Here is a 27,832-nt window from a genome sequence, read left to right on the forward strand (position 1 = left end):
TTCCAGGAAGGATAGATGACTCTCTCTGTGGTTCACAGAAAGATGCCCCATGGAAATTAGGGTACCCGAAGAGGGATAAAGACCCAACAGTCTTCCACATCCTTGTCATAAGGAGCAGAGGCCTCATGATGAAACGGGGTGCGGGGGGGCAGAGAGAAGAGCAAAGAGATCAGAGATGACCAAAAGCATTAGGGAAGGGCTGTAGGGATTGCCCTCCGTCCCCAAATATGCTCCAGGATCAGTGCCTCTGGACAGTCGTTAAGGCTGGGCTAACAACACAGGAAAGTGTCCAGGAAGCCGGTGAAATGTGGAAATGGAATATCAGTAGAAGAGACAATAAGACCCAGGGAAAAAGGAAGTGTAAGGTGGGAACATTTTTTGCGGCTCACTCTCTTACCAACTGAAGTTGGGGCCCCAGGCATGGCTCACAGGCTTGCCGGCTGCTGTTACAACCTGGTTCAGCTTCTGGGAGAGAGAAAGAAAGAGAAGGAATCCCAGCAACGAGTCACTGGTGGAGGGCCAGGACAGGCGCCTCCACCAGTGAATGCTTCCAGACGCAATGAAGTGTTGCCCCAAAACACTTCTCGAGAAACAGCTTAGGTAGAGAGTGCCCCTCTGGAGGAAAAAAAGATCAGTCATTTTGACAAGGTCAAAATACCAAGAAAACAGCATTCCCTATTGAGATGCTACGGGTCAGGACCACACTCCATTAGAAAATATTCTTTTCTGCGTCTCCCTTAGACATTCCGGCTTTGACGTGATTTTTAATATTCCCCCAAACAGAGACTCTCTGGGTACACAGTCTCAACTAAAAACACGTGAGTGATTGGATTTGGGGTAAGGGTTCTCTCCCCCTTAACTGATAAAAAGAAAGACTCTAGAGGAGGGGTGGACTAAAGCAGCTAAATAATCCCATCCAAGAACTAATGATCCCGGGTGGTATTTGGGCCCAGAATTAGTGGGCTGTGGTGTGGTCTGCACTCCTCCAATATTGGGACCCAGAGGGCAGTAAAGTTGTCCTTGGGATCTGGAAATTGGGGGCAATTTGGGTGATTTCCCCTTTGCTTGCACCTTGGAAAGATAGCCAGGGAGGAAGCCAGTGGAGCGAGGAAGGAAGGAGAGAAGGAGGGAGGAAGGAAGGGTGGGAGGACTAGAGGTAGGAAGGGAGGATTTATTTATTGAGCACACACAGCTTGCCAGACATTGCTTTTGGCTTTTGCATATGTGCATTCCGCTTAATCTCTAGAATACCACTGTGAAGAAGGTATAGCTGCTTAGCTAATAAGTGGCCAGGTTATATTCCATCCAGGTTTATCCGATTTCAAAATTCTTCCCTTTTCCCCTTAACAACGAGTCTCCCCAACTACACATACAGACACGCACACCTGTGTACGCGCATGTGCGTCGGTATGCTTTGTTACTTAGCGCTTCTTAATATTGCCCTATCGCCAAGCAACCAAACAATGAGGGTAAATTTCCGATTTCTGTTTTTTTGTGCTCTTCTCAGACTGTAAATGGTTTTCCTCTCTTCAGAGTTGCCCCTAATGTTGTTTTCATCTGGCTTTGCCTGTATATTACTGAAGAAAGGAGGAAAAGAGGAAGGGTGGGGCTGAGGGAGATCATCGGTCCTGATTCTGTTGCTTACTGGGCAAACACTATTTTGGGGGGCAGGGGTGGGGTGGGGGATGCCACCATTTTGCCAACCCCTTACCATGCCCCCGTGGGAATTCTCTGGTCTGCTTTAGAGAAACAGTTCAGCCCTGTTTTACCCCAACTTCTTGATAGTCGAATCCTCCTCCTTGACTGAGAGGCAACCATCCTTGGAGAAGCTTCTCTTCAGGCAGCCATTCTATACTTCTCTGAAAGAGGAATTGCAAACCTCAGCCCCCCCCCCCATTCTCTCCCCCTCCACCTCATTGCCAGGGGCCTCTACCTTTTTGGTTTTTTTGGGGTTTTTTTTTCCTGAGAGGAAGTGGAGAGAGGGGCTGGAGATGGGAATGTGCCTGATGAGGCTGCCGCCTGCCTCCCCATTGGTCAGCTCTGCCCAGTGGAGGAGAGCCGCGGCCAGGTTTCCCCCGTGCCTCCCTGGAGCAGACACAGATGCTTCGGGAGGAGACGCTATCACAAAAGGGTTTAATAGGGAAACAACAACAACGACAACAAACATGTGGAAGGGGATGGGGTGTTGGCAGGGACCCTTGTTCCAGGCTCAGTCTCTGCTCCTGCAGTCTCCATATATTGACTCTCTCCCTTCTCTAACTCCCGACTTTCCAAGGGTTTATATTCACTCCAAAAAGAAAAGCAATTGCCAGGCAAAAATGTGTGCAGTATTTTTATTAAAGTTTGGTGGAGAGGAGGGAAGAGGAAGGAAAAGGCTGGACTTGTGGGGGGGCGGGGGGGTTGATAATGGCTGCCTGGTTGCCAGGGAGGGGGGAGAGAGGAAGAGAGAGGGAGAGAAAGGGAAGGCAGGCATGCATACGAGTCTCTCGAGCAGCAGCCAAGAAGCAGAGAAAGGGCTGCTGGGGACAAGGAGGGGGTGTGTGTGTGTATGTGTGCCAAAAGCCTTATAGAAAAAGAGCAAAGATCTGAACGGGAGGAGTGGTGAAAAGCCCAAGTGCAAATGGACTTTGGGATCCTCCTGGCGAAGACGGCTATGAACAAAATACAAAACAGGCCACTGTGACAGCTCCGAGAAACCCAAGTCCTGAGGAGGCCGGGACTTTGGAGATGCTGCAGAAATGGCCTGATAGATAGACAGATAGATGCCAGAGTATGCTGATCTGCGAAGGGCCTTTAAAGAGAGGGAGAGAAAGAGAGAGAGAGAATGGGGGTCTGAGACACAGAGCGACATCAGGTGAAAGCAGCAGCAGAACAGAGACAGACAGGGACAAAACACACACACACATAGCCAGACCCCAAGAGAGGGACACAGAGAGAGTCGCACGCAGAGAAAGACAGAAAGGGCTGGGAGAGGGGGGTGGCGGGGGCGGGAGTGGGGCGAGAGGGAAAGTCTCCAGCCAAATGCGGGAGACTTGGCAGGTGGAGAGCAGCAGCCGGCCGGGCAGTCCCTGCACTTGCTGCCTCTAGTCCATTGTTGTCTGGAGGGGGGAGAGGGACTTGTTTGTTTGTTTTGTTGTTTGGCCTCTTTGTCTCTTTTGTTCCAAGCAGTTAGTTTGCTCCTTTCCCAGACACTGGGCTGATGGAAGCGCTTTATGGATTTTTCTTAAAGGGACAGGATTCGCTAGTTTACCAGGACAGTTTTAGAGATGTCTTAGTCCTAACCAGTTTCCACCTAACCGGCTATACATACACGTCCGTATTTTTAAAAGATCGTAGTAAGTGTGGAGTGTTAGTATTTATGCTGTTTTGTGACTGGTTAACAAGAATAAGCGGGTCAATTTCACCCTCCCCCCTAAGCCTCCTCCTCCAAGCTTGCCAACAGTGCAGGGGGAAGAAGGAAGGAAAGACAAAAAGAAGAAAACCCTACAAACAAAAGTAAATGGAAAACATACATAAATAACTCCAAACCTTGGTACATGTTCTTACCCTCCCCTCCCCCTTTTTAGCATCAAGATGAGAAATATAAACTTGAGCCTTAAATAAGCCCCAGTAGAGGGGTTTGAAGGACCAGGGATGGCTAGGGCATCCCTTCCCTGACACTGGCAAGGCGCTGCAGGCCTCACCCCCAGGCCCCTTTCCTGCAGGCCCTTCCCAGGCTCCATCCTGGGCGCTGGGGGCTTGGGGAGCCCAGCCCAGTCTTGGGTCACCCCCTGGGGCTTGGCCTTCCTGAAGGAATGGACTGTGAACACACTCAGGAGGCCCAGTGCCCCTGTTGGAGGGCACTGAGTCACTAACCTGAGCCGAGAGCTGCTTTTTCTTTATTTGAGGAGAGGTCTGGGAAAGGGGTATCCCGCAAGCCTTTGACTTTTCTGTTCCACAGAGACTCCCAGTTTCCTGTCCTTCATAATAATTTGAATAAGTTTTGGTCTAAAGCAGACAGCTTTTGAAAGAAATGGAATTTCAAAACAGGTCCAAATTCATTCACATCAATTTTGAATTTATCTCTAGCTCTCCCCTGAAAAGAATGCCCAGTCCTTTATCTCAATCCCAACTTTGTCCTCTCCTCCCCGTCTTAAAATCTCTCAGTGAAATCTAGGGTGCCAGAGATTAAAGATCAGTGCATACAATCCAAGCATCCAAGCGCTTGGGGTTCTAGGGAAGGTTCAAAGAGGGTGGAGGTGGGAGAGGGAAGTGGGTGCCCCTTTGTGAACGGGATCCTTTATAATTCCAAGCAAACACAAATCGGAGCGGCTGCCACAGTTGTAGGGTACAGGCTGGCTCTGGGGGCACAGCGAGCCCTCAGCTCCACCCCACCCTCTGGGAGTTTGGTACTTAAAAGAAAAGAGAGACAATTCTGTCAGCCGCTGGCTAGGGTTTGAGGGTGGTGGGGTGAGGAGTTAAGAAGCAAGCTGCTGACACACACAACTTACCTACCTCTATCATATTTTTCTCCTCTCGCCTTCCGCGCCCCCCCTTCAAAGCTGCCGTAAGTGTCCCGCCAACATCACCACGAAGTTTTGCTTCTACTAGGGTGCCAATTGAAGGACGCAGGCCGCCCCCCTCTCCCTCTCCGACACAACCTTGGTGACAGCGTGGGCCAAGGCTTGCAGGGACCAGCCCAGAGTCAGGGGTTCTGGGGGGAAAGGCGACAAGGCGATGCTACCTCGGAGCCTGGCGGGCCCAGTCCGAGTGAGGCCTCTGGGAGGTGCGGCCCAAGGCACGTGGGACACGTGTTTGCCCAGAGTTTGGAAAGAGAGAATGTTGTGGGGCGCGGGTCTCCCCGAGACTCTTGTGGGAGGGCGCATTTGTAACCAGCTTTGATTTGGGCAGACGTCTCCCGTCCCGGGTCACACGAGGTAACCCATGTCCTCCTAACCTTGAGCGTAAACTTGATTCTGATTTGGGCACATAGGCGCAGCCAGGCTGAACCCGTTAGCTTCTGCGGACATCGGTTAGGGGCAGGCTTCGTCTGTGGCCAATGATCACAGGATCACAAACAGCACGTGGAAAGATCAAAGCAAAGTGCTGGCCTTGACCCTGGCGGGGTCAAGTCCGATTCCAAGCCCAATCCAGCGGGGTTCAGAAACCGCGCTGCAACCCCAGGCCCGGGAGTCCGCCCGGCGCCGTCCGAGGAGGATTTCGTTTCTATTCCCCGCACGCGTCCCAGCAGCGCACCAGGAGATCCTGTTTCGCCGGAACGTTCCCGTTGACTTGTTGGTTTGAAAGTTGAAGCCCCGGGGTAGTAAGGCTGGCCACAAAAATTTCAAACCCCGCTAATCCTAGACAAAATAAAAACATAATAGGCCACAAACCAACCAACTTGGGGCAAATTCTGTGGTGGTCTCCTGGCAGGGCACATGGAGCTGCGGGACCTGGAGGGAGTGAACCTTTCTGCCTCTAACTCCCAACGTGTGGGAAGACCTCAGGATGGTGTAAGAGCCGGGTCTGCTCTCCATTGCTTCCTCCTGTCTTCTAAAGAAGTACAAAAACAACCCCCCAAACCGGCCGGGGGGTGGGGGGCAAGGGGCACAGGAAGCCTGCCTAGATCCCGAGCTTTGGCACGAATTTGCCTCACACCAAGACGTAGGGTCTCCCAGGGAGACGAAACCGAGGCGGAGAAACCGCGGCCAGGGAGCCCCTGGCCCCCACTCTGGAGCAACCCGCCCAGCACGAAGAGTGCGTCTCCCGATCCCCACGCTGGGGACCTGGAAGGCAGGCGGACGCTCGAGGCTCCAGCAGGGTGGAATCCTAAAGAAAAAAATCGGAAAGGAGAAAAAAATAAATTTGAACAAAACTAAACTACAAGCCCGAAGGTCCCCGCCGCGAGCGAGGTGGGGGAGGAGGGGGCGGGAACGGCCGAGGCGCGGAGAGTGGGGGATGCGAAACGAACTCCATCCCCTGCAGCGTCGGTGCCTTCGGGGGCTCCACCACCGCGCGCTCCCACCCGCAAGGTTTGGACTCGCGGGGGAGGGGGAGAGGGGAGGGAGAGGAGAGGAGGCTAGGTGGAGGGAGGGGGGAGGAAGTGGTGGTTCTCTTTCTCCTGCCAGCGTCAGCCGAGGGGAACTTGATGGAGGTGGCAGAGCTCGAGAAAACTTTGGAAAGTTTAGGTAGCGCGGCTAGCGGTGGAGGCGCAGGGCGAGCAAGCAGTGCTGGGGTGGGTGTGGGGGAGCGGGCCGGGTGCCTTTGGGAGGCCAGGTCCCCAGGTAGATAAGGATCCAAGTATCCGGGGTCAGGTCCGCCCACGGCCCCAGAGGCTTCGAGGGGCTGACCGCGGGACGTTTCTTTAAGAGACGGACAAGACAGAGCCGGTAGTGGGGCGGTGTGTGCCAGTGCCGAAAGCACTACCCGGAGACCGCTCAGAGCCACAGCGGGAAAGGCTCGTCTGCCAAGGCGGCATTAGATCCGCCCGCCCAGGGGCCTGGTCCCCCATCTTCCCCCGCCCAGCGAGGGCCGCGCGCGCCAGGGATCTTTGGGGCGACGCGCGAGGTTTCGAGTCGCGCTTCGGGTCTCTGCGCACCACGTGCGTCCACGGCCTCAGGCGGGGACGTCTGCGCTAGTGCCCCCGAAGGGGAGGGGGCCACGCGGCCGGGAACCGGCCTCGGCGACGCCGCAGCCCGCTCACCCTTGCTGGGGGCAGGACAAAATGGCCCAACCCAACTTCTCCCTGCGCCCTGGGAAGGAAGCGTGGTGCGCCCGCTGGAGCGCGAGGCCGCCGCCGCCGGTTCCACACACGGCCTGGCATTCTGCTTTTCCTCACTGCGCACCAGGGAAAGGCATAATTCAATTATATCATTCAAGTGCCACCCAGCTTCTTCCTCTTTTGCTCTGCAGCCTAGTGCATTTCGAAGGGGAATCTCCCAATTCTCAAATAAATCTCTCTCTCTCTCTAAGCCCAGCTGGGTTTTGTAGTAACCATTGGGACGAAAAAGACCAAAAGAAAAAAAAAAAAGAAAAGAAAGAAAGAAAGAAAGAAAAGAAAGAAAAAAAAAACCCAAATCAGATGTGAGTTTACAGTCTGAAGCGGCTTATTTGGGCTCATTGAGCTCCATTCCAACTCCGCGCGGCTCACTCTATTTCGGGAGAAGTTGGAAAAAGGAGAGAATACAAGGTTATTTAAAGTGACTCCCAGAACGCGACTTTCCTTCCAAGACTCCCTGGGTGTCTGCGTCTGGGCTCCAGCTTACCGCGGGCCCAGGCGACCCAGCCTTGATTATTGAAACCGGGGTAGCTCCTGGGTGAAACTACCTGTTGGGAGAATGCGCAGTCTAGACCTTCGGCCTTCCTTTCTCCCGCGCAATCCCGGCAGCGACCGGATGGTTCTGGGTTTGGCACGAGAGGGGAGAGGGCAGAAGAGCCAGGAGCAGCGGACAAAGTCAGCAGCGCCTGGTACTACCCAGCGGACTGCGCTGGCGCTTTGGGAACTGGAAGCAGTCCCCAGTACGCTGTGCGGGGCCCCTGGCTGCAGGGATGCGCCCAAACTCGGCACGATTCTCGAAATTCGGAAATCACGAAGCGGTGCCGTTCGTGTTTGCGGCTTCACGCAAGTCTAACTTAAAAAAAAAAAAGCAAACAAAACAAAAAAACAAGAAGCCTCCTGGCAGCTTTCTCGGCGCCCACCCCCACGCCGCACTCCAACCCCCAGCACTTTCCCCTGCACCGAAATTCACTTTACTACTTCTTAAAATTCGGAAAACTCCGCCGCCGCTCGGACGCGCGGCAACCCAGAAGCTGCTTGAAGCAGCTCTCTTGCGAGCAAACAGAATCTCTGTATCTTAAAACAACCTAACTGGACGAGGTAGCAGAGCTAGCAATAACAATCTGAGCAGTCTTTGTAGCCTATTGGGGAATTTTTGGAGGCTGGGGGATTCGGGACTTGTCTCTCACAGGAACCTGTGAGAAGGACAGTTCGGGCCGGGCCCTGGGGCTGGAAGTCTCATTGGGGAAGCGCACAGCCCGGGTTTGGCGCGCGCGTTTAATTACATTCTTTCCTGCAAACTCTCCCGCAGAGCCGGCACCGACGTTACATCGGGGGGATGTGGAGGCACAGGCTGGGCTAAACCGGGTAATTTCCCCCTAGACGCGGAAAGCACTCGGCGTTGTGTCTCCGATGCGGGTTTCTGCCTATTGATAGCGAACCTCACTCAGTTTGGGGAGCAGTGGAACTTGGGAGAAGCCCTACCGACGGGCCCGTTTGGGGTCCGAGGGTACGGGAACCCTTCTCTGCGATCGGGGGCACAGCGGGGCTTTATTTCTCAAGGCATGCGCTCGCATTCTCCATGCTCACAAAGCACTCGGCTTAAAACGAAATGGGGACAAATATTAGGCCACTGCAGGGAAGGAGGAGGGTGAGCCTCATCTTGTTTAGGATACTTGTTTTGACAGCGAAGACTGCTGGGCTACGCGGAAGAACGGGGATTTATTAATGAGAATTTATTGCACAGGAACGAGAGTTGTGACTTCGAACTAAAAGACGGCGCAAGACGCTTCCCGCGCGGCGGTCTTTTATGATCCTGGCAGTATTAGCCTGTTCGGCCCCTAAGTCACACCCCTATTCCCAGTCTTAAGTGGCATTTCCCTTCCCAGTGTGCCTCTTTCCTGTGCCCACTCATCTGGGCTTCGTGCTGCCCAGGACCTTTCGGCGTCTGGAAAAACTCCTGCAAACTTGCCCTTCCCCAAGCGCATACGCGCGGGTGGGCTCTCGCCGCGCCGCGGCGCCGCTGCCCCGGGACCCTCCGGGGCCTGGGAAACCCGGCGTATTTTCCAGCGCTCAGCCTCGGCGCTCCTGTTTTATTTCAGTTCCATCCCAGGGGCACGGACCCAAGGATAATAAACAATGCTGCTTATTAGAGATACAAACGGGCGCAGAAAAGAACCACGCGGAAAAGCAAGCACAGAGACATTTTAGCAAGCGGCCATACATTCACAACTGTCTTTGAAAGTGACTTGTAATGAACAGTGGAGGTAGCTCTTCAAAATTACGGAAATTCGCAAAATATAGGTTTGTCAAAGTATGATGGTTGGAACTATTTTTATTTATTTGGTTTTGCCTCTGGAAATCAGGCGGAGTTGTTGCTACCTGCCCAAGCCTCTCTACAAGCCGCCTCCTCCTCCCTTATCCCCCTCTTAGATCGCTAGGCCTCACACACAAAAAAGGGAGGGGTCTTCCAGGTGTCGGCATGCTTTGCTACCGTTATTCCAGATCCTCAGGAGTTGAAAACACTACCTTCCCTTTAGGCAGTGACAACGCGGGCTTTGGGGGGCGGGGGAGGATGTCATTGTAACGGGTGTGGTCAAATAATTCAGTGATGGGGGGGAATTCTCCCTTTCTTCTTTCTCTTCTTCTTCTTCTTCTTTTTTAATATAAACGCAGATACCTTCTGAGTGTTGGCCATGAGAGTGGGGGCCGATGATTCCTCTTGAGGTGAGGGTGAAACCGATTTCTGCCCTGCCTGATGGCCTTGAGAAAGGGCCTCCCATCTGCTCTGATCACCGCCCCCCCCCCAATGTCAGAAAATCTTCCTGCCTGCAAATATTGGCACGACGCTGCTGCGACAGGCGGTGCTGCTTTAAATAGGAAGGAGACCGGGGGGCGAAAAGAAAGTCACAACCTTCCTACCCACCGACTACCTGCCTCCAGTCCCCAAAGGCCAAGCGCTGGCAAAGGAGACTTATAAGGAAAGCCTCGGACCTCGGAGCAGGATGGGAAATGAATCAGCTGAGAGTTCCAGAAACAAATCTCTGTTTGATGCTCAGGGGCTGGGGTGCCCCAGAACAAGTCTCCCCCCATTTAGTGCCTGAGCACCTGTACTTCCTCTGGCCCTGTCTCTCCATTTTTCCATTGTCGTTGTTCAGATAGAGGTAATGCTGGACAAAACTCCAGAGGTGCTTTAGTCCAATTCTCCTGGGCAGCAGGTTTCTTTTGACTTTATCCAAAGGGCCGACTCTGCTTCTGGCAGTGCTAAGGGGAGGGTCTGTTCTCATCAAAGCTAGCCCCTGTGTCCCACAGAGAACCCTCATTCCACCCACCAACCAACCGCCTGGGGCTGGCTCTGGCTGGGCCAGGGGACCCGCTCCTGAATTACACCCCCTCTGACAACCAAGGGCATCTCTCTGGAAATGGTCATGGTGTCCACTGCACCCAAGGAATAGTCTAAAGCTTCTCTGCCCAGCTCCTACTTAAGTTGATGGCTTTGGATGGTGTTTGCGAATTTTTGTTTCCTCACTTAATTTCTGTTTTATCTCCAGAACTTGGTCCGCTGTCTCCAGCGCTTTCTGCCCACCCTAGAGGCCAGCCTCTCCTAGGAAGGGAAGGATTTGTGCCTGATGAGCTCCAGCTTGCATTTGCAGAGACTGGCCGCATTTTAGAGGGTGCCTCAGGCACTTCTGGTGGTGAGCTTGGCTCTAGCCTTCCCATTATTTTCCCATCAGTTGGACCATGTCTTGTAATTTTATAGAGGAGGGAACTGAGGCACAAAGAAGGGACTTGACTTACCCAAGGGCATACGATGAGCTGAGAGCAGAGTCTGCACCCCACCCAAGGATTCTTGATTTGAGGTCCGTTTGCTCAGTTCTGAGGCTGGTGTAGCTGACAATACACTACTGTTCAGGAAGAATCCACAGTGTGCCAGGCCCCTTGCCGTGCCAGAAGCTTTACATAGGTTATCATTACAGTAACTCTAAAGAGCATTATTAGCCCCAATAAAAATTTTTAAAAATTATAAGAGTAACATATACATAAGATACTTCAAATAATGCAAAAGGGCCTAAACTGAAACTAAGTCTCTTACTCTCCCCCCTTTTCCAGAATGATGTTGGTATTTTTCATCCCTCTGTGGCTCTGTCCATGTCTAATAGACGTTACCATTACTTTCCGAGCGAGGACAGGGAGGCTCCCATTCAAACTGATCGCCGGCCGTGGCCACCGGTCTCCCACCCAGTGCTGCCATCACTACGTCAGCAAAGGCGAGTGGGGGGAATGAGGCCACAGGTAAAAAAAAGGATCAGGTGAGAGTTCACATCACCGCTTCCTTTCCTCCCCACCTGCATCCACTGATGCTACAGCTTTTCAGGAGCTGAGACCATTAACTCTCTTGGTGCAGGTAACCTCACCATCATTTGTGAGGGCTGCTTTCTGTCCAGGCCTCGGTGCAACTGGACAGACAGCTTTCCTTGGGCCCCTGTCACCTCGCTGCTGTCACCCCAGTGCTGCCTCCAGCCTGCGATAGTTCTGGAACTGGGGCAAGCTGCTTCCGATTTCCCTTCCTGTCCCTCTGGGTTGCTGGGAGGCTCAAATGAGAGCCCCGCAGAGGACTGTAAACTTGAAATCTTTTTACGTAAATAGAGCAGCTGCTTTTCAAAGGATTGGTGTAGGACCCTGTGGCCCTTCAGTTCAAAAGAGTGAATGTTTAGGGTTCTTTGCAAAAGGGTGTGTTTGTCTGTGGGATACGGGGGTTCACATTTTGGGGGAGTTGTGTCTATATTAGCAGGTACGGAAGTGTGTCTTAAAGTGGTAAGGGATGTTCATTTATCTGTGAAAGAGGGGAACACTGAGCCTCTGGAATCCGAGACATCGGTGAATGTGAAGTGGATTTCCTCTGCTGGAGAACACTTACAGCCAAGTTGGTGAGGGCAGAAGGAGGCACGTGCTTGGGGTGCACAGTGGGTCAGTAAGAAGTGGCTGAAAGGATGCTTCAGCCTGTCCCTTCGGGTAGGCTGCTGTTAGATGTTCAGGAGCGGACAGAGGGCAGTGAGGGTGAACGTTGGGCCACTCCAGCTTTCCAGAACCAATCATTTCATTTGTTCGTTACTATTTCTGTGAGTGGAAAGGAGAAGGATTTTAGAGGATGCATGTGATCATGCTTTCAGGAAAAGCTAGTTCTGTTCTTCATTCTGGAAAAATTGCTGGAAAATCCTGAATTGGGGTGGGGGGGCTCCAGGTGAGAGCAAATGATGGGGCGGTAGCCACTGGCTCCAGGGCTTTGCAGAAGAGGAGCGGCCTGGAAGGGTCTGGTGTCTCTGAGAAGCCCTTCTAGAAACGTGCACAAGTCTGAGACAGTACAGAGGGAGAGTCTGAGCGTCCAGGAGGAAGGGGAAAAAAAACCGGTTTTTAGATGAATGAGGGGGGTTGGGGAGTGAGCCGGTTCCAGAGTGAAACCGAGAAAGGAGGGAAAGTCATTTTTTTTGAGGCCCAGCCAGACTTCAGGGCTTGCCTTCAGTGCCTGTGTCAGGACAAAGGATGCTGCGCCCCCTGGTGTCAGACTGGCAGTCAGCACCGCTCGCTGCCGCGGAGACCTGAGGCCCGAGAGCCCCGCGCTCCCGCTGGAAAAGTCCACGGGTCAGGCGGATGCCTTTTATTCCGTTCGCTAAGGGAGTTGAAGTTGAAATCGTCTTTGCTTTCTCGACTCTGGAGTCTAAATAGAGACTCTGCTGGAGAGAGAGAAGGGTTTTGTTGTTGTTTTAGGTGCAATTTAGGCCAACAGGACAATGACTGCTTGGAAGTAGCCTGGTGAGGTGGGAAGTCCACGGACCTGAGAGAAAAGACCTGCATTTGAGGTGGAGTGTTGGTCTGGGGCGAGTCATTCAACATTTTAGAACCTCCCTTTCCTTGTCTTAGAAACAAAGGGATTAGAGTACCATGCTTTTAACGGCTTTCCCAAGCTCCACTATTAGGATTTATGAATTACTGCACTGTTCTCCAAGAACCTTGCAAATTGGGTATGATTTTTATTTTTATTAGCATGCAGGTACACATGTTCTATGTTTCAGCATGAGCTCCCTGATTCCGAGCAAAGGTGTTTGTGTCCCCTTTCCTTTAAAAAAGGCAAAATACGCCTCGTTTCAGTACAGAAGCCATCCCTTCCACCTTTCATGGAGCCCCCTGCAAAAAGCAAGAGTGAGCAGGTCTTCAGTCTCTGCTCTGTTTCTTTTAAAAATAAAGTAGGAAAGTGTCGTGCTGGAAATTATGCTACTGAGTGTTACATGCGGTAGGTGTGAATATATGCTTCAACAGTTCCAGGCACAAGACCAAAAACGTCCCCAGAATTAGCAGAGTTTTCAGCTATAATCTGGCTAACATTTCTACAAATAGGGTACAAAGACCAATTTGAGAGTGTGCTCTCTCTAAGGGGCTGTACGGTTGGGATTCCGCTGAAATGTAGGGCCATCCCTTATACGGTCACGTGATTTTAGTGGGCTCAGCCCCAGGAAAAATTATGTAGTGGCTGAGAGTTCCCTCTCCTAAGACCCACACGTCTCATCACTGGGATGAATAGTCAGTTAGACCTCATGGTGACTTCTTTCTACGCTGCACTTAAACTCCGATCTCTGCGTGATGTCTGCATTTGGGTTTTGTTTTTAAGAAACTGGTTGGAGCCCTGCGAAGGATCCCTTGAGTTGTCTTGCAGACGTGGAGGGTGTGTGCAGCCGTGGGCGTGTGACAGATGGTGTCACTACTCTGGATGCAACACTAGGGGAGCAGGTCCCTCTGTAGGGGAGGGGCGCCCAGGGGGAAGGACAGCAGCACAAACAAGAGGACCCATGGCAACTGCTGGGCCCAGGCCAGTGCAGAGAGTTGGAGCTGTGTGCCCCTCTGAAGTGAACAGCTGTGGCATGGGCTGAATTGACCTCCAAAATTCATATGTTGAAGGCCTAACCCCCAATACTTCAGAAAGTGGCTGTATTTACAAATAGGGCCTTTAAAGGTGTGACTAAGCTAAAAGGAGGTCATTAGGGTAGTGCTAGTCCGGTGTGACCAGGGAAGTCCTTATCAGAAGAGGAGGTTAGGACGCAGACAAGTACAGTGGGAAGCCAGTATGAAGAAACACCAAGAAGGCCGCCATCCCTGAGCGGGCGAGCTGAGGAGTGAAGCCTTAGGAAGAAGCACTTCTGCTGACACCTCGTTCTCACACTTCTAGCCTCCGGTATTGTGAGAAAATAAATTTGGGCCACTCGGTCCATGGCACTTTGTCATGGTAGGCCTAGCAAATGAATACAAGTCACGGCCTGGTGCGATCCCCCCAATTCTGGGGATCCGTTGAGGGATGTGGACCTGGAGTTACCAGTTTTGGATAGAGGTTTAGAATCTTCAATGTTGGGAGCAGGGCTAGCTTCGTGAACAGTGTGCAGTCGCGCAGCACCCCATCCTTGGTCCAAGAAGGGCCTCCGTACTTGGTTTAATGTTCTGCTGTGGCTGTCTGGAAATTCTTTCATTTTGAGCAAGGGGCCTGCACTTTCTTGTTGCACTGGGTCCTATGAACTATGTAGTTAGCCCTTGCTGACAACTGACACAAATGGAAAATAAAGTGCTGGTTCAGAGTATGGGCGCCAAAACAAAACATGTCTGAGGCTGGATGTAGCATGGGACGCTCGCATGGACTTTCTGTCACCAACTGGATTAAGACCTTCCATTCTCTGAGAATCCCTAGGAATGAAATGATGGCGCCCAGAGATTTTCTGGGGTGGGAGGAAAGGCACAGATATTCTGTGGCTGTGATTCCCTGAGATTTTGCGTGAGCTGGTGGGGCCCTGACCAAGATTTCTTTTTCCCCCCCTCAGGGACGGGCAGTGAGAACGTCACAATAAGAACATATGTTGAGGAAAGGCCCAACACGAGGAACCGGAGGGTTGGTTTGCAGGGGAGGGCTGGGTTGGGTCCTGCACGTGGCTGGGGCTGGAGGCGTCCCCAGAGTCATCACCCATCCGGGCACTGGAGTTGGGCTCTGGAGACTGAACGGAGGATACTTGTCCCCCAGTCTGAGCAGGACTTTGAGGGCTGCTGCAGCCTCGTGTCAAGACAACATGGAGAGACAGCAAGTAACAACACTGAGCGAGGATGGGCTAGACTCCGGTTTTGTGCCCGCGGTTTGTGGGCAGGACTCTTGCTTTGGAGCAAGTCGGTCCCAGGATTCTTGGGCGGTTCTCAGTTGGGCTGCATTAGGAGCCTTGAGCTGCTGGAGGGAAACCCTGCCTGTTGTGAGGCAGACCCAAGCCCTTACTTGTAAGTCACTAATCCACTTCCATTTCCTGGGGCACGCCATACCAGTTGCTTCTAATGTGGAAGGGGAAGTTTTGCCCCCGGTGAAAGGCATGTAGCCATCAGTGAGTAGAGTCATGGGGATATTATGGAGAGATCCTGTTTTTAAGGAGAAGCGTTGATGTATAGAAGCTCCCTGAAAATATTACAGTAGAATGTTTGGTCAGGAGGTCTGCTTTTCTGGTTCTCTTTCTGCCCAGTACTGGCTAACTGGAGAGGGTACATTTTAAAAGAAGTAATTTCTAATGCACATTTATGCAAACTCCCCGAGGGGAAGGAGTGAAAGACTGTTTGAGACACTGAATTTCTTGGAAGGAAGTTGCTATATAAATTAGTATAGAGCTTTGTTTTTCTTCCCCCCATGGCAGGTTTGCAGGACATACCGAAGAACTCTCCCATCGTGCAAGAGAGAAAACGAAACTCTCTCCTGGCCTCTAACAGCGAAACTAAAATGCCCCCTCTTTCTTGAAAGTTTCCCAAACCTCGTGAGTCTGATTTCCAGATCAGAGTAAGGTTTTATTTTTATTATTCTTTATACTTTGCATCGGGAGAGCCCCTGAAGGAGCACTGTGACGGACTAAGTGTGGCTTCTCGTGGGCAGGCCAGGACTTCGTACAGCAGGGGGAATCCAGCCACACCTACACAGTGCGCCCTGAGCCAGCTCCTCCTCCTGACAAACACTGCCCTCCTCTTCCCTGAAGTGTATAAGTAGGACCCCTCCTTTGGGCTGAGCCAGTTCTCAGATTCTGAAGGGGTTAGAGATACTGACCCAATATGTAAGAGGATTGAACTTCTATATGTGGCATTTCTTTTTTTTTTTTTTTAAGATTTTATTTATTTATTTGACAGAGAGAGAGACAGCCAGCAAGAGAGGGAACACAAGCAGGGGAGTGGGAGAGGAAGAAGCAGGCTCCCAGCGGAGGAGCCTGATGTGGGGCTCGATCCCATAACGCCGGGATCACGCCCTGAGCCGAAGGCAGACGCTTAACCGCTATGCCACCCAGGCGCCCCTATATATGGCATTTCTGACCTAATTCCTAAATGACAGCGCCCTTAAACATGTGGAAGATAAGAAACCTTGCTAAACATTTTAACCGAAAAGACCATTAGTTTCAGAGAAATGAAATCTATGTCCACATAAAAACTTGTCCGAAAATTTCACAGGAGCATTATTCATAGTAGCCCAAAAGGGGAACCAATCCATGTGTCCATCAACTAATGAATGGATAAACGAAAATGTGACGTAGCCACACGATGAAATACTATCTGGCAATAAAAATATGGTATCGGATTTTGCTACGTGCTACACTGATGAACTTTAAAACATGATGCCAGTCACAAAGGAGCATGTATCATATGATTTCATTTGTATGAAATTCCTAGAATAAACAGTCCTACAGAGACAGAAAATAGACACGTCGTTGCCGAGGGCTGGGGGTCAGAGTCGGGGCATTGGAAGATGACAGCACTACGGTAGTTTCTTTTTAAGGTGGTGAAAATCTCCTAAAATTAATTGTGGTGGGGAATGAGCAACTCTGGGGATGTATCAGAAAATACTGAACTTTGCACTTTAAATGGTGAATTGCATGGTGTGCAAATTATATTTCAATAAAGCTGATCAATTTTTTTAAAGAAATACTTTTTAAAAAAGATTTTATTTATTTATTTATCTGAGAGAGAGAGACAGAGAACTTGCAGGGGGAGAGGGCGGCGGTAGGAGAGAGAATGTGAAGCAGACGCCATGAGCAGTGGGGAGCCCGAAGCGGTGGCTTGATCCCATCACCCTACGAGGTCAGGACCTGAGGCGAAGCCAAGAGTTGGACACATAACCAGCTCAACCACCAAGGCACCCCAAGAAATGATACTTTTAAAAAGACCATTCGTTTCTGTCTCTTTCCAGACACATGTATCTAGGCTTAAAAACAGATTTTATGAGCTAAGTAAAGTGACAACGTGAAAAATAGTGATTTTCCCTTGGGTAGAACTGGCAGACCCAAGTATAGCCACAGTACTTGTACCTGGAACGCCTTTGAACTTTGCTGAAACATTTTTCCTTGGCCCGAAATCATTGAAATATATTTAAAGGATACTGAAGTGACTTTGTTGTTTTTGTCTTCCTGATACTCCTTTCCCCTCCTTTACGTCATAGCTCCCCAAATTTCTCTTAAAGAACCATCCACCTTATTTTCAGTTCATGGGGTTTGAATAGTGCTGACCCCGCACCTCAGGCTCTATGAGTTAGTCCCGATGGATCAGCACATTTTAGCCAGTGGCGTGTTGGAGCAGCCTCATTCCAGCTTATTCGAACCAACTGGAAAATTTCTAGAAATGTTGCGAGCCAGTTGTTAAATGTGATCACTATTAAAATTTAAAGTATATACATTTATAATTAAATAAGTGATATTTAGAACAGAGTTATTAGGCACTCAAAACTCCTCACCTCCTAATGATTTGAATACATGTTACGATTAGCCATGCCCCCGAGGTTCCTTTCATCTGTCGGATATGCACGATTGAAGTGCCTTCCTGTGCCTCTCTTCCCAACTCCGTGGTTCGATGACTTCCTGTTGGCAGCTTGAAATTGACCATTCGTACTATTAATGCCACACAACTAGGTCAATGCCATATGTTGGGGCTTCTCCTTTTTCGTCAAGGAGATTGTTAATCATTTACCAGCTGTAGTGGGGTATATAGTGCCCCTGCTCCTCCCCCCAAAGATGTTTGTGTCCAAATCCCAGGTGTTTGTGAATATGACTTTGGGAAAAGGATCTTTGCAGCTGCGTTTACGTTGAGGCTCTTGAGGTAGGATCATCCCGGATTATCCTAGGAAGCCCCACATACAATCACGTGTGTGCTTGTAAGATGAGGCAGAGGGAGTTCGACACGGACACACAGAGGAGACACACAGATAGGACAAGGAGGCAGTGAGACTACAGAGATTGAGTGAAGTGATACAACCACAAGCCAAGGAATGCCTGAAGCTACCAGAAACTGGAAGAGGCAAGAAACAGAATCTCGCCCTGGAGCCTCTAGAGGGAACCCAGCCCTGCTGACACCTTGACTTTGGATCGCTGGCCTCCAGAAATATGAAAGAAAACATTTCTGTTAGTAAGCCATCCCGCCTGTGGTGAACTGTGATGGCAGCCACAGAAAACTAACATACCCACACACCACTGGCGTACTGTTGTAGGGTCAGGGATGGGCATGTCACCCCAGTCAGGACAACAGGAGGTCAGCTTCTATTGCCAAAAAAACAATCTCCTACTTAGGAGTTGCCAAATGGTGCCATCTTTGCCATGACAGCTGCCTAGGAATTGAACACAGCACAGAAAGCCACCAAGTTGGGATCTAGAGAGAGAGAGACATTCCGGACCATGCTGTTTGAGAAGCTGGATCTAGTCTACTACTGGAATTCTCTGTTACACAAATTAATTAATTTTTTTAAACCAAGTTCCTAACCAATATACACCTGTGACCTTTCAGAGAACATTGGAAAGGGTTCGCTTGTGCTGACAGGGTTGTAAATACATACAATTGCTTTTATTTGATCAGTTACTATTGAAATCAGGCCTAATAACAAAGACAGTCAGGGAAACATATATCAAACAGGGAACAATCTGACGTCTACCTGAATTCAATCATGTTCACTTGTTCCAGAAACACTTATGGTACCCAACCATGTTTAAAGTGTTCTATTCAGGACAGAAATCCATACATTTAAGAGCTTACAACTTATTTGCCAATAAGGAGTTTAGGATAGCTCGCATTACTGAGGTCACCAGCGGTATTAACTTTTCATTACATAGCCCATATTTTTCTGGACAGTACTAAATTCATATAATTTCATTATTTTTCCCAAAGAGAATTTGTTTAATGCACAGTTAAAATATTTTAACTTCTTTATGAGATTACATTTAAGTACATTCACAAATCATAAAAAAAACTTTTGGCAAATTGAATGGCTTTGGGTTGGGAAAATATTCTGGTGATTTTCTTTCTTTTTTCTTTTTTTAAGATTTTATTTATTTATTTGACAGAGAGGGAGAGAGCCAGGGGAGAGAAGCTAAAGGAGAAGCAAAGTTCCTGCTGAGCAGGGAGCCGACCCAGGGCTCAATCCAGGACCCTGGGATCATGACCTGATCCAAAGGCAGACGCTTAACCGACTGAGCCACGTAGGCGCCCTTCTTCTAGTGATTTCCAATGACAATGTACCTTTGGTAATTTCGTTCTTCTCAGGAATTTTTATTTTCCATTATCTTAGTAATTTGTTAGCAGGGATAGGCACATTTCTGAAAGGAGGGTGTCACAGAAAATTCCAGAGATAGACATACTCTATGGAATATTTTTAAAATAAAGAATATCTTTTAACATCTAGCATTTCTACCTTTACTTTTTCAGTTCAGGAGATTTAAAATTAATATTGCCCCATAATTCTATTTCTTTCCTATACCTTTTCAAATAGCCTTTTTTTTTTTTTTTTTTTTGATGAGCACATTTTTTGTTTTGGATTAGTTCCCAGTCAACTTTTTAAATCTAATTAAACTCAACCTAAGTTTAACTCAGATAGCATTTGTGGTTAGTTTCTTTTTTAAATATTTATTTTACGTTTATTTATTTATTATCCATTTATATATTTTGAGGGGGGGAGGGGCAGAGGCAGAGGGAGAGAGAGAATCTCAAGCAGGCTCCACGCCCAGCCCAGCACAGAACCTTTCCGTTAGTTTCTTGGTAGTTGATAAACTGAAAGCCCATCTTTGGGAACAAAAAAAAAAAAAAAAAGAGGTTCCTGAGGGTTGCTTGTTGCTAAAAGAGCCCCTTACTAATAATAAGGCACTAACATCAATAAACTAATGCCTACTTGTCTTGACTTAAAATCGAGATGAACTATCAAATGCCAATGTCCAAATATTATATTATTGTTTAGCACTTTACATTTGCTAATGGCATTACTTATCAAAGAAAGAATTGTTCTAAGTATTTTCAAGGCAAACAGCAACAACAAATAAACCCATAAACGGCCAAACACAGACAGAACAAACAAGCCGACCACACACACACAATCACACACGTGAGGCCTAGGGAGCAGATTTCACTAGGACATCCAGCAGACGTTAATCAGTCAATAACAATTCAAGTCAAGGATTGGACTCTCCTTCTAGTCTAGAACAATCCTCTCTTTTTTACAAAAAAATAGCCACCAAAATCTTTTGGGAGATGAGTAGCATTATCAATACGGACTGCAAGGAAAACATGACAAGTAAAAACTTAGCTTTCAGAGTCCCATTTTTCTAGCCCCATAAAAGCCCAAAATAAAAATTGGGAACACACTAAGTTCACCAAGGACAGGTAAACAGACCCAAAAGAGTGTTTAGGAAGTCACTTCCTATTAACAAAAGCAGCTTTTCAATATTACTCTTTCTTGGTAGTGCCGGCTAAGGAGAACCCAAGCAAGTTAGCTTTTCTCCTAAGGCTAAGAACAAACTCACCACCAAAGTTGAAACACAAGGAACCGGAAAAAATCAGTGATTTGTTCCCTGATGGCAACTGTATGCCGGAGACACAAGAGTTTCTTTACACTAAATCGTTTTCTTCATGTGGAAAACACTGATAGAAATCTAGGTGAATGGATGTAATTAAGTACTTGTGTGGCTCCAACTCTAAACTGTTTTTTTTTTTTTTTCCATCAAACACCTCAGCACTGGCCCAGTAACCAGAAGAGAGGAACAGCCTTCTAAGAGTGAGGCCCTCCAGACATTTCCAAGCCGCCTGGACAAAGGCTTGGAATGACTACAATAGGGAACCATCCTGCCTTGGACCTCAGTCTGGATTGATGACCTAATCCGTCTTTTCCAACTCCGACTGCCATGGTTTTACGAGCATCAGGACCTGGGCGTCTGCCATTGTCAACAAGTACAGTGTCTTCGGAGCCTGAACACCCACAGAAACTCGAGTACCCCCCCAACGAACAGAGATCGCACAGTCTCCCACGGCTCTGGGGTGCCGCCTGTAGCTTTCACGTGGGACACCGAAACTTCTCTTTGGCAGGATAATTCTTAAAGGAAAGGAAGTGTTCCCGTTACTCTCTCCCCTGTTATCTTGGTTTAAGAACTCTGAGTCAGACAGGGCAGATCTCTGGGAAGCTAATTAAGCTTAGCTTAAGGGCCTGTCCTTTTCAGGGGCCGCTTCGGAAGTGCTGTACCTAGTTTTAGTATTTGTAATTTTCGTCTTTGTCAAGAAGCGTCGCCTTAATTGTATAAGCCATAGCCCTCCCCCCAGCCACCATCGCCACAGTAGGAATCGGCCCCTGAGCTAGGTAAGTCACACCACGTCTTAGTTTGGCAAAAGTGTCAAAATTAAACACAAACTCTTCTTCAACTTTAATGACACCCCCGACCCCCAAATCACCGTTGAAGAGGAGACCTCTTAGAGTCTCTGGTCCTCAGACGTCTTCTCAACTACAGCGCTGGTTCAAAAACCGGCTGCATTTTGAATGTATTCTCCTTAGCTCCCCTTGAAAAGAACATTTCTTTGTGGGCTCATTATCACAATGGCTTGTAGACTCTAAAGGCCAGAGGAGTTTCCATGAGTGGCCTCCCTTTGGTTAAGCGACATCCCCGTTCCAATTTCAGCAAAGTTTTGTTTTCCGGTAGAGTTAATGGGTTTGGACTAGCCTTCTGCACTTTTGTAACAGGGCTCTCAAGGGACCAAGCTACAGAAACATTTATTTTTTTCTGATTACAAAAGTAATGGCATATCTCTATAAATATACATATACACATATATAAATAACTTGAAACATTATAGTAATACATAGCATTGAAAGTGAAAATCTTCCATAATCCCACACAGCTGAGAAAACCAGTTAACATTTTTTTCAAGGCGTATATTAAAATTTCATTTATTATTTTACAAAAAACGGGATTACAGTTCAACTTTGAAGCATGCTATTTTCCACCTAGCAATATGTCCTAGACATCTCTCTATGCCAGTCTGAAAAAAGTGAGCTGCTTTTTAATTTTCTTTTTAACGGCTCCATGGTATTGTACCGTAGAGCCGGACTGTACTATCTTTAACCAATTGCCTGCTAATGCACATTTGGGTTCTTTCCAGTTTTCCCTGTACCAAATATTCTTGCAAACATCATTTTACACTTACATCTTTGAGCCGTTGTAGGAGTATTTCTCTATGATGAATTCCCAGAAGGTGAGTTATTATTGGGTCAAAGGGTATGAGCATTTCATTTTTAATAGCTATTGCCAAATTGCCCTCCAATAATTTTATGCCGATTTACACCTTCAACCACACTGTAAGAAGGAGCCTGTTTCCCCACCCCCCTTAGCAACACTAAAACCATGCAATTTAGGGATGTCTGATGTGAGTTAGGAGTTAAGAGGTTCAGCCTGTGGAGTTTTTGCCTTTGTGAAAAGCTAACAAAGACATCAAAAGTCTCCCCCTTTCCTTGATGAAACCCCTGCTCTGAGCGAGCCGATACCCAGACAGACATCTAGCTAATGTGAGAGGTAAAAATGCCAACACCTAATGCTTGTATCTAGCTGGATTTTTCAGAGATAATTTGTCGTTGAGTGTATAAGCAAATGTGTTAGTTATAGAACACTTAATAACTTAACTATTCAAGAAACAGAAATCGGTCCTGCCCCTAGCACTGCTGTTTTAATGTAAACAACATACTTAATCTCAGAGCGTCAGTATGTTTACATCTGCAAAATTCCTTGATTTCATCTTTACGTTTATTGATGCAAAGCAACTTGAAAAATCTATTCTCTAAAGGTATGTGAAAAGTGCCTTTGAATGGGCCATTAAAGAAGAGCCAGGTTTGCCAATATCCAGGCCTCATGAACTTGCTTTGAGGATTACTACGGTTTACAGCCCCAGAATTAGGATCACTGGGCTTTAGATGGGATAAAACTTTAGGGGTTATCTAGTCGAAAGATTTCGAAACTGCTCCACAGAGCTTTGGGGTTGCTTTAGGGAGACAGAAGAGGCTGGTGGAAGAGGAAGGCAGCCAGCAGTTAAAGGTTCATGGTATTCCAATCCTAACTGCCCCTCAAGAGCCCTGCTTTGATCTGCTCATATGGTGGGTTATATATTATGTTGATCTCTTATTTTCCTCGTCTATAAAATAGACGTGAGAACAGTGCCTATTTAAGAGTAGTGAAGATTAAATTAAGTGATACTATACACGTACAGTGCTTAGCCCAGTGCCCCGCACATGCCAAGGACCCAATAAATGCTTGCTAATCTATTATCTAAGATTTTCAAAGGAAAATCTTAGGATTCTGTTGCTTACATCTCAAAACCACCCATTTACTTTTGCATCTATACAATAAGGGGCTATTTCAGATGGAGTGGTTTTCAATTTGACTGATTTCCTGCTTCTGAGTCCAGTGATCTTACTCTCAGATCCCAGTACACGTTGCTGGAGGTGCTGGGGGCTCTGACGACTCTGAGGATAACTGGCCTCCCACACACCAGGTGGCGCCACCTGCCACCCAGCTGGCCAAGATCATGGCTCCTCTATTCGCCTTGCTCTTGATTTATGAAAGAAATAGGATCTTGTGAAGAAAAGTTTTCCTTGCCCTGTGGGTGAAGTTGCCCACAGGTTCACCCCGAGAATTGAACACGAAAGTTGCCAACTGTTAGAAACCTTACTTAGTTGCCATCTCTTCCATGATGACGAGGACAATTGAAAGGAGTTCAGAAGTGGACCCTTAAGCCTTCTAAAACTGGCTGAATTTTCTATTCTTGGCCAGACGCTTTTAAACGGAAGAACTCATCCAACAAACATAGACCCTTATGAACCCTTCGCTCAGGAGCGCTTGTCTTTGTGTAGGGGACGGTTTCAAGTTTTCCTAATGAATCCCAGACGTGAGGCAGGACGGGGAGAGCTTCAAGCATTTTCCTTTTTGAATATGTCTAACATGAGACCAAAAATCAGGGAGTGAGGAGCAAAGCCTTCTAAACTGTGTATCTTTTCTACCCAAGAACTCCTTCCATGCCAGTCACTGCTGCTGTCTGAGAGCCAGACGTGGGCTTGGGGAGGGGCTTCCCTGTGTCAGGGCCATTCAGGGTCTGTGGTAGACTTAGGAACAAGTAGACGTAAAAGCCGTAGAATTAAGAGTTGAAAACAGCGGTTAATGAAACCCCTCCCTCCAGACGCTCTTGATCAAAGTCTATCCTTGCACTAAGACAATTGATCTACAGTTGCGTACATAAAATTTTGGCAACACTCTGTCCTCATTGCTTTCACCAGAGGCTTTAGGCCTCTGAGACTGGGCATTGTCCCAGAACTGAGATCCAGTTGCATTACGCATACCAGAAGACACACCACCACAGCTGAGGCCCGTGCAACCACTTTCTTTTAACCTCGCGTCTGTGAAAAATTACTTTCCAAAAAAATAAGTGAAACCCGATGTCTTCTCCGGGTGGTTATTCTTGCGCCTATGAAGTCAATAAAACTCTCCAGATTTATTAGACAGCCCCGCTGCGGAAGACAAGACCACTTCCTATTCCCTAGCAGAAATGTGTGCCTTTCCTTTCTGTAACCTTCTGACCACAGATTTTCATTTTACTCGTTTCTTTTATTTTTCTCAGAAAACTGGTCAGAACCCTGTAAGATAAGTGGCCTGGCCTGCACTAAAATCCCAATTTTTGGCCTCCAAGAGTGATAAAATGAGCACATTTCAGGCTCCTCTAGCTTTTCGTGTTTACCTCCCATTTTTGAGAGGCCCTCTTTTCTTCACGCCAGAAGCAGCAGAGTTTGGTCATCTCAGCTGCCACCACGCTAAGCATGAAATGTAGCATCTACCAACAGGTTACAGTCCTGTGAGAGCCCACTAACCAGGGGGTGATGACCATGAAGATGACGATTGGATTCAGTTCTTTTTTTTTTTAAGATTTTATTTATTTATTTGACAGAGAGACAACGAGCGAGAGAGGGAACACAAGCAGGGGGAGTGGGAGAGGAAGAAGCAGGCTCCCAGCGGAGGAGCCTGATGTGGGGCTTGATCCCAGAACGCTGGGATCACGCCCTGAGCTGAAGGCAGACGCTTAACGACTGTGCCACCCAGGCGCCCCTAGATTCAGTTCTATTTAATACAACAGTATTTACTGAGCTCTTACTATACATACCGGGGCCTTCCTGGGTATGAAGCTGCAAAGTTATAGAGGCTGATGTGCCTTCTTTCAAGGGGGAAATCAACACATTAATGAGTAAAATCTGAGAGTGACAGATTCCGTAATAAACAGAATGTTGTGGGACACAAAAACTAGAACATGGAAAGGGACTGAAAGCTTTCTCAGAGAGGATGACTCTTGGACTGTGTGTTTAAAGATGAATAAGAGGTTATCAGATGAGCTTGGGGAAGGGCAGCCCAAGCAGAGGGACCAGGAAGCACAGAGAATCAGAGGTGTGAAGAGCAGGGCGTCTTTGAGACGTCGAAGTTCTGTGCATTGAGAATGAAGGCCAAAAGGTTGTAAGTGACCTGTGTTCTTACATGAACGTGGGTATATTTTTTGGTGATGGGAGCTACTGGATGGGTTAGAGGCTTGGAGCAATCATGGTAGCATGAGCAAGGAGGTGGGGGACAAGTGGCTGAGGGCTATCCTGGGGAGACAGGAAGACAACGTAATAGGGCCAGTGTGGTCGAAATGAAGAGGGCGGTTCAGAGTGAGAGCAAAGAAGACATAAAAAGGGAGTCGAGTGGCAAAGATTCTCACTCCAGAATGACTTCTAAGCAGTGGTATTCCATTATTTAAAGGTGCAAATTACCTCCAGAATGCTTTTAATCGTGAGTTATTGACTCACTAATTCTTTTTTTTCCTACCCATTTCCAGAAATGATTTGAGGGAGGAACCAATTTTGTACCCAGAGCCAGGGCCACCCTGTACGACTGTGGGGCCTTTGGCCAATGTAGGCGCTGTCGAAGAGCGTTGGCAGGACATCATCCCTGGTTCAGTCCTTCGGAATATCATTAGAAGAAATTTATACCAGTGCTATCTTGACTAGTTTCAGTTTGGATTATCCTCATGTTAATATGGCATCTTAACTGGCACTTCCTTGGATGAGAACTTCTAGTTCATTTACTCATATCTTTGGATGTTAAGAGAGAAGGCTCTTGCCTACATCGCGCATCTGACAAAGGAAAAATGAAGAGCAACGTTTGGGGAGTCAGAGAAGTCTTGGTTTGTTCCCCATGAACCTGGGCAAGGCGCCGAAGCTTAGCTTCTCCAGTTGCATAATAGAACAACATTGATCTCTGCCTCATAGTTTTGGTGGAAGAATTAAATGAGCTAATGACCAGAAAGTGCTTGGCACTTAGAAAACGACAGGTTCATAGCATTCTCTGTGTCGTGCGCTGTGCTGACTGCTAGATGGTAGTGTCTCGTTGCAACCTTCAAGATTTTTTTCAAGATGATCGTTTAAGCTCTTTTTTTTTTTTTTTTTTTTTTGAGGGCAGGGTTTATTTATCATTATATTCCCAGTCCCCAGAATAGGGTCTGCCTCAAAGCGCATAAAGTGTCTTGCCAAGAGGGATTAAATAATTACTTGTCCAAAGTCAAACACCTGGTAAATAACATGACCAGGATTCAGATCTGTGTCTGCAGGGTTCTAAGCCCAGTGCACCTTTAATCATCTCCCAAGTTTGTTGTTTTCCCTTTTTTTCCCCAAAAGAAAATGACGTGGAAGCCGGATGAAGTGGTGTTTTGTGTTTTCTTTTGCTACTAGCTTTCGAATTATTTAATTATCATAAGTTGGGGTTCTCCGTATAAGTAGATTCTGTCTGTATCATATAAAGGTCATTTTCAGAGCATTTCTACATGGGTCAAGCTCTTCGCTGATCACCTTCCCTCTTGGGCCCAGTTCATTTTTTAAGCTTTCTTGGTGAGGTTCACCTACCAGAGCCTTCTATTTTTTTTAAACACATAAAACTTTATTGAGTGTTAAAAATCTCATATGAGATCAGAGTCTTCTGAAGGCACTTCACTTGAATATCTCCAAGCTCCACCTCATCAACCAACACCCCCCTTCTCTCACCTCACCCTCCGAAAGCCCTGCTTCCCCCTAGATCCTGATAGACAGCATTTTTATCTGCCCATTAAAGGTGTTGTGCTCAGTCTATGCCTCTTCCATTTTCCTTATCGAACTGGTCACCAAGCTTTATTGTTTCTACCTCAAACAAAAAAGGTTTTCAAATCTGGCTTTTCCTTTTTGTCTCAGCTGCTGCTCTCATTCAGTACTTCAGGAGTTTGGAGAGCTTCCTAACTGACCTTCTTATTGTCCCTTCCCTCACCAGCCTTTTATTTATTTATTTTTTAAAATGATTTTTTATTATATTATGTTAGTCACCATACAGTACATCCCCGGTTTCCGATGTAAGGCTCCATGATTCATTAGTTGCATATAACACCCAGTGCACCATGCAATACGTGCCCTCCTTACTACCCATCACCAGCCTATCCCATTCCCCCACCCCCCTCCCCTCTGAAGCCCTCAGTCTGTTTCTCAGAGTCCATAGTCTCTCATGCTTCATTCCCCCTTCTGATTACCCCCCTTTCTTTATCCCTTTCTTCCCCTACCGATCATCCTAGTTCTTATGTTCCATAGATGAGAGAAATCATATGATAATTGTCTTTCTCTGCTTGACTTATTTCACTTAGCATTATCTCCTCCAGTGCCGTCCATGTTGCAGCAAATGTTGAGAATTCATTTTTTCTGATAGC

The 27,832-nt window shown here is 47.9% G+C and overlaps 1 long non-coding RNA gene across 5 annotated transcripts in view; it reads left to right on the plus strand.

The window, feature by feature from the left end:
- Positions 1–27,225, plus strand: part of LOC113260612 (uncharacterized) — a 50,901-nt gene extending 23,676 nt beyond the window's left edge. Inside the window, exons 2-4 of one of the 5 annotated variants that reach the window (XR_008959863.1) lie at positions 15,460–15,599; positions 19,129–19,308; positions 20,788–24,522. This is a non-coding gene — a long non-coding RNA (uncharacterized LOC113260612). Of the gene's footprint in view, positions 1–15,459; positions 15,600–19,128; positions 19,309–20,787; positions 24,523–25,945 lie in introns of those variants that run through there. The other 4 variants (XR_007190945.2, XR_006410337.3, XR_007190944.2 and 1 more) reach the window with 4 other exon arrangements.
- The last annotated feature ends 607 nt before the right edge of the window (positions 27,226–27,832 follow it).

Source organism: Ursus arctos, unplaced genomic scaffold (genome assembly GCF_023065955.2).
Source record: "Ursus arctos isolate Adak ecotype North America unplaced genomic scaffold, UrsArc2.0 scaffold_18, whole genome shotgun sequence".
Taxonomy (NCBI): Eukaryota; Metazoa; Chordata; class Mammalia; order Carnivora; family Ursidae; genus Ursus; species Ursus arctos.